Raw genomic sequence first — 5,936 nt, 5'->3', positions numbered from 1 at the left:
CATACCTAACGGTGACCATTTATACATATATGCATATAAATAACTCAATTGTGAGATCTATGCTTAGATAATTTACAGTGGTGTAATATTAAGTATTAAGTTGTAAATGTACTCATATTTAGCGGCAACACCCATATTGCAATATTTTATCAAACAGGTGGCAACCCTCCTCAAAAATATTTCCATCAGCCATCTTTCTTAAACCACTTTAATCTGATACCCATATTTTAATATGTCATTTATTTTATCAATGTAATTGAGTTTAAAATTTTCAAGCAACCCTCCAAATTTTTGTGATATAAAGAGGGACGGTAGGTAATCATTATGAGTAAAATAATTCAAATCAGCATTTGATCATAATTTTCTGATATTTATTTTCGTCGCTCAGAGATAATCATTATTTTTGAGTTTTATTTCTTCGCTCAACGGAAATAATTATAATTTGATTTTTATTTTTTCGATCACAAATAATGATTATTTTATGATTTTTATTTTTTTAGCTCAGAGTTAATCATTATTTTTTAATTTTATTTTTCCACTTAAAATAGTGATTATTTATAAAATTTAAAAGGCTATACAGACGCAACCTATATAAATTTTGACCTGAAAAGTTTGGTACTTATTCCTTTTATTATGTGGGAAAACACGTTGGTATAGCTTTTGAGTTTTTTGAATGATCGTTATTTTTAAGGGAAAAAATAAAACTTAATAATATTTATTATCTTTCAGCGAAAAAATAAAAATCATAAAATAATCATTATTTTTTAGCGAAAAAATAAAAATCAAGTAATAATTAATATTTTTAATCTTTATTGATTAAACTCGAAAAATAAAAATCATTGTAAATTCCAGTAGGATTTATGAACACAGATACGTGAGTATAGTAAAAATTGTTTTACGACGATTACAACTTGCTGATTTTTTTTGGTTGAAATTTATAAGATAATCATTATTTCCATCCCTAGATATAAATGATCCTTTTTATACAGAACAATAAAAAAAATTTATTCAAATCGGTTTAGCCGTTCTCGAGTTTTGATGACTGTTACAAACGAACACGACATTTTTATATATATAGATTTGTCCGATGACAAAATATGGACATACATAATGCGTTCATTTAAAGCTCTTCGCTTTCTTTCCAGAAAATATTGGTAGATTTTTAGTCTTTGTTGGTAAAAATGGTAGAAAATATAATATAGCTAAAAAATTGGTAGATCTACCAATAAAGTAGTAAAGTCCGTGCACTGCCTATACCAATATTTTATTCTGCTTATTCTGGTATATGGGCAAATCTAAAAAATCGGTAACCTCGGTGTTATTTAGCTTTATTTTCACTGTTGGAAACTATATCAAGCTGGTTGCTTTTGGATATAATTCACTGACGTATACTTGAAGCCTCAAAAAAAATTTGGATCAATTTGCTGTATAATTTTTGAATTATAGGTGTTTAAATTTAAAAAAATAATGAAAACAAGTGAATTTTTTATGGAATTTTTAAAAGGGGCAAAATTAATTATGTCATAACTTTTGAAGCACACCATATTCTGATTTAAAATTTAATGGGCATTTAGCACTTATCTGTACACTTCATATGTAGTAGGTAAGAAAAGTGTGCATTAAAAATAACTAAATGGCAAGCGACTCGAAGTCTGTAACTCCACATTCACCATTTTCAAAATTTTCGCTTTATCGCGTATAGTTTTTGAAGCATTTAATTTTAAGAACTTTTTAAGTATGTATTATATTCTACAAACAATTACGAATAATTTGATACCTTAGCAAGAGGTGTGCTTTCAGAATAAACCAACTTTTAAAGATAAAATATTCTGCGATCTTGAGCGTAATTTTTATTCCAAAAACATCTTAATTAAAGGCACATTTGGAAAATACGTCGAAACGATTTAAATATTTTTATAACTACTAGTCCTTATAACGTTACATATACCTGTAAAATCCTTCACAACAATTTTCTCTAGAAGTGGATAAAAACCCTGATTTAGTACTTTTAATTATGCTCCTTCTTGTAGTCAGAATATTTCGAGCTTGGTATCAAATCAATTTTTTTTCGACAAAGGTTCTGATAGTTGCTCTTACTTAATAGTAGTCTTCTAAATTCAATGGCGTCCCCAGTTTTGCCCGATTGGCTTCACTTTTGGAGACAGCGGTACTTGAAACTTCGCTTAAATTTTAACTATTATATAAAAAAATCCCTCAGATTTGAAGATATTTTACTAAATTTTGCACACGATTTTACTTTAAAATTTCCTTGACTATCTCTCTTCATCGAAATCGGTTCACTCTAACATCTAGCTCCCATACAACTAATTGTTCAGAGACGTTGTTTTGCGTTATAACTCCTCCAATTAAGCAGGTAAATATTTAGTGTAGGTTCAATTTAACATATAGCACGCATACAATTTATTATTCAGATATGAAGTTAGAGTTATAGCGCAAAAACACATATATGAGTAATCAGTTGTATTGGAGCTATATGTTAAAGTGAACTCATTTCGATAATTATAAGGAATAATTAAGGTAATATTAAAAAACTGTTATGTGCAAAATTTTAGTAAAATAACTACAAAACTGAGGGAGTTATTTATAAAATAGTTAAAATTTAATCAAGTTTTCAAGAACCGTTATCTCGAAAACCGGAGCCAATCTGGTAAAACGGGGCATGCCATTGAAAGTAGAACGTCCCAATTAAGTGAGTTCAACTTTCAAAATATTTGCTCAAAATTTACAACTTGAACAACGTAATTTGAACCCAGCTTATTCTTTTGTTTTCTATTTCATGTTTATTCCCCGTCTAAATTTGAAGCACTTGATGAAAATGAATTACACATATTAATCGATTTATTAGATTTATTTTTTAGATTTGCCCATATATACGAAAATATTATTTTTAGCGGTGGAAACGTATCCGAAACGACCGAAAATAGTTTTGTTCCACACGCTGTTTCGGTAATTAGAGAGTAAAAATAAGTTGCTCTCTCACAAAAATTTCTCAAAACGTGCTAAAGCGCCCAGAGCGTGGGGAACGCAAGAAACCACATTTGCCCGGAATCAACAAATCAGCTTAAAACAGTTATTTTATCATAAAATTGTTATGTGTACTTATTTTATACGGCGAATAACATACACATATTTTGAAACTTTATAGGTATTTAAAATTTTTGTGTTATATAAAATTTGCTTTCGGATGTAAACAGACAACAGCTGTTATGGCAATTTGAATTTGCACATTTGTGACCGAAAAAAAAAGTCCCGGCTGTTTCGGGCACGAAGAAGAAGACATTCGCTATCTATTACCCATTTTTCTAGCGTGAGGAACGTTTTCTGGGCTCTTTTGGGCACCCGCGTGATCCCGCAGGATCGTGTGGAACAAACTTAATGAAATCGGAAGGCAGATGAAATATCCGATTTTTACACGCATTTTTCCCCATTTTCGAATACGTTTCCGAAGATTTAGGATGGCTGGGATTTCGCCAAGTTAAAATTCAGTAATAATAGTTTCATAGACAAATGCCAAATATGCAATAATACTATACGCAATAATCAGAACCACCATTCAATAGTTAAAACAAAAATATTGTACATTTTTATTCGCCCACCATGATTACTTTTAATATTTTTCCCCCAATAGTCTATGATATAACCAAGCGATCGTCCTTTTCAAATTTACAAAAATGGATTGAAGAAGTACGACGGTACACAGCATCCAACGTATTACTCATTTTAATTGGTAATAAATGCGATCTGGAAGAAGAACGCGAAGTGGACTTCGAAGAAGCAAAGCAAATGTGCCAATATATACCGGAAATACTTTTCGTAATGGAAACATCAGCGAAACAAAATACAAATGTGGAAGATGCGTTTGTCTGCTTGGCGACTGAGTTAAAGGTAGGCACGCACTATTTACAGGATTACAACACATACTCTCATAAATCTGCATTTGATTGTTTTTTATGAATATATTTGCGGATTGTTGTATAAGGAAATAATTGGCAAAATGAACTCAACCCTTAACTCAACTTAGCAAACCTTTTGTAATCTTAAAAAATTACAGTTTTAATTTGGGTTAATTATTTACTCCATCGTAGGTTCGATTTTCGTGAAATCGACGAAAATGCCATCACTGAACCCGAATATCTTTGAAGTTCGTAGAGTAAAATTTCTGAATCCGTTCCGTAAAAAATCGAAAATATGCGCATATAATATGTACTCAAAATTGAAAAATATGCACTCGCACAGGAAGTGTTCGACTGTCTCTTTTGAGCAAGGGTTATCGCAACCATGACAGAACCTTTTGAAGGGCAATCCAATCCTTTCGCCATGTACCTCAACAGGCCAGTGCGCTGTGCATACTGCAGTAAGTTTGTAGGTATCGTCTTTGCTCATTCCTAAGAAAGCTTTGGTTTAAAGTGGGTCGTAGAACACCCAGAACTGTCGGGTAATACTGTATGATCCTGTACGGTTCCACCTCTGCTTGGCCTTTCATATTCACTTGAAGAATCTAGCATAATGGCGAGATCGTTGTTTAAACACCTCTTACAAGCCAAACTAGATGTGTCAGGTTTTTCTAAAGCTTTTTAAAAAGAATTCTTCACTCTCATTCCTTTGGCTGCTTCTGAATTTGGGGAACCTGTAACGTCATCAGCGTTTTTTGATTTTAGTTTTTGTCATTCATTTTTAATACTTTATTCTGTGACTGGTTTGAAAAAATTGCGCTTATAGCGAGCTAAATATATAGGTGGATATGGAAAATACGTCATTATTTTCCAGGACAACAAAGGAATTTGAACAAAATTCTGTTTTCAAAGTCGTTGCTGCCAACCGAATCGGATCAGAATATTGTTACTTTTTTATAATAATTTGAGTTATTGGAATCAGGGATGATAAAGGTGTCAGATATTTACGTAATTCTTAGCTAATTAAAGGTCAGACCTTATTTGAGCATCAATTCTCTTCATAGCCAAACGTTGATCATTTCTGCTGGAAATCCCTATTGAAGGAGCTTACGCTTTGACTTTAAATAGCAAAAAAAAAGACTAAGACGTAGTTTTACCACAGAAGTTTTCAGCCAAGGATCCAATGTAGATCTGTATGAAAAAAAAATGCCCGACAAGTAAACAAAATTACTGTTTTTGAAATGTTTGCTAAAAATAAATTCCCCAAAGAGCCCCATTTGAAAAGGTTGAAACAAATATATGTAACATCAAAAACAAATACCGAAAATTTAGTTTAAAATTACAGTGCAAACTTTCTTCTTTTATGTCTAGTAGCTTTTTTAAGATTGGTCCAAAAAAATCATAATAAAGAAAGAAGCCACTGCAGTTATTTAAAGCACAGAAAACAATAAAAAAAATTATTAAACGGACAATGTTCCCTTTAACGTACGTCAAAGGTCAAGTAGAAGTGGGAACTCGTATGACTGCCCATTGATAGCTCGGTTATACAGCTTAAGAAATAATATGTTTGGAAACACTTCTATCAAAGTTGATATATATGACATTTGACCAGTTTTGTTGTTGTTGTGCGCGCCCGGATAACACGACCACAATCAAAAATTGTTGGCTACAATCTGTCATTTTGTTTGCCAGATATGCGTTTTGTCGGTGAACTTGCACAACATTTGCATTCGCAAAAGCTCCCCATTGATTATTGCGGGCGGGCCCCTGCATAAGCTCGCGGGTACGGGCCGGAATATTTGCTGTCAGCACGAACTCGTGCGTGCATGGGCGTTCAGTAAAATTTCATAAAAGCATGAAGAAGCCCGTTGCTAATACTACAAATTTAGATAAGCTTTTGTTTTTATAAAAAAAAATAGTACATATTAAAACTCTTTTGATAAGAGAAAAGCCAAAAAAGAAATATTAGGAAACCGATAGAAAAAATAAGATACTTAGTAGTTTTGTTTACATATCTGTACA

General features: G+C 31.9%; 1 protein-coding gene and 1 long non-coding RNA gene across 3 annotated transcripts in view; one reads left to right on the top strand and one right to left on the bottom strand.

Annotated features, from left to right (window-relative positions):
• LOC118749238 (ras-related protein Rab-43-like) overlaps window positions 1-5,936 on the bottom strand; it is a 121,763-nt gene that overhangs the window by 62,073 nt on the left and 53,754 nt on the right. The window lies entirely within an intron of this gene.
• Window positions 1-5,936, top strand: part of LOC118749240 — a 12,416-nt gene that overhangs the window by 1,775 nt on the left and 4,705 nt on the right. The window contains exon 2 of the long non-coding RNA XR_004994185.1: window positions 4,571-4,572. This is a non-coding gene — a long non-coding RNA (uncharacterized LOC118749240). The remainder of the gene's footprint in view (window positions 1-4,570; window positions 4,573-5,936) is intronic.

Source organism: Rhagoletis pomonella, unplaced genomic scaffold (assembly GCF_013731165.1).
Source record: "Rhagoletis pomonella isolate Grant_MI unplaced genomic scaffold, Rhpom_1.0 Rhpom_scaffold_00014, whole genome shotgun sequence".
NCBI classification, from domain to species: domain Eukaryota; kingdom Metazoa; phylum Arthropoda; class Insecta; order Diptera; family Tephritidae; genus Rhagoletis; species Rhagoletis pomonella.
This window is presented reverse-complemented; position numbering and strand designations above follow the sequence as displayed.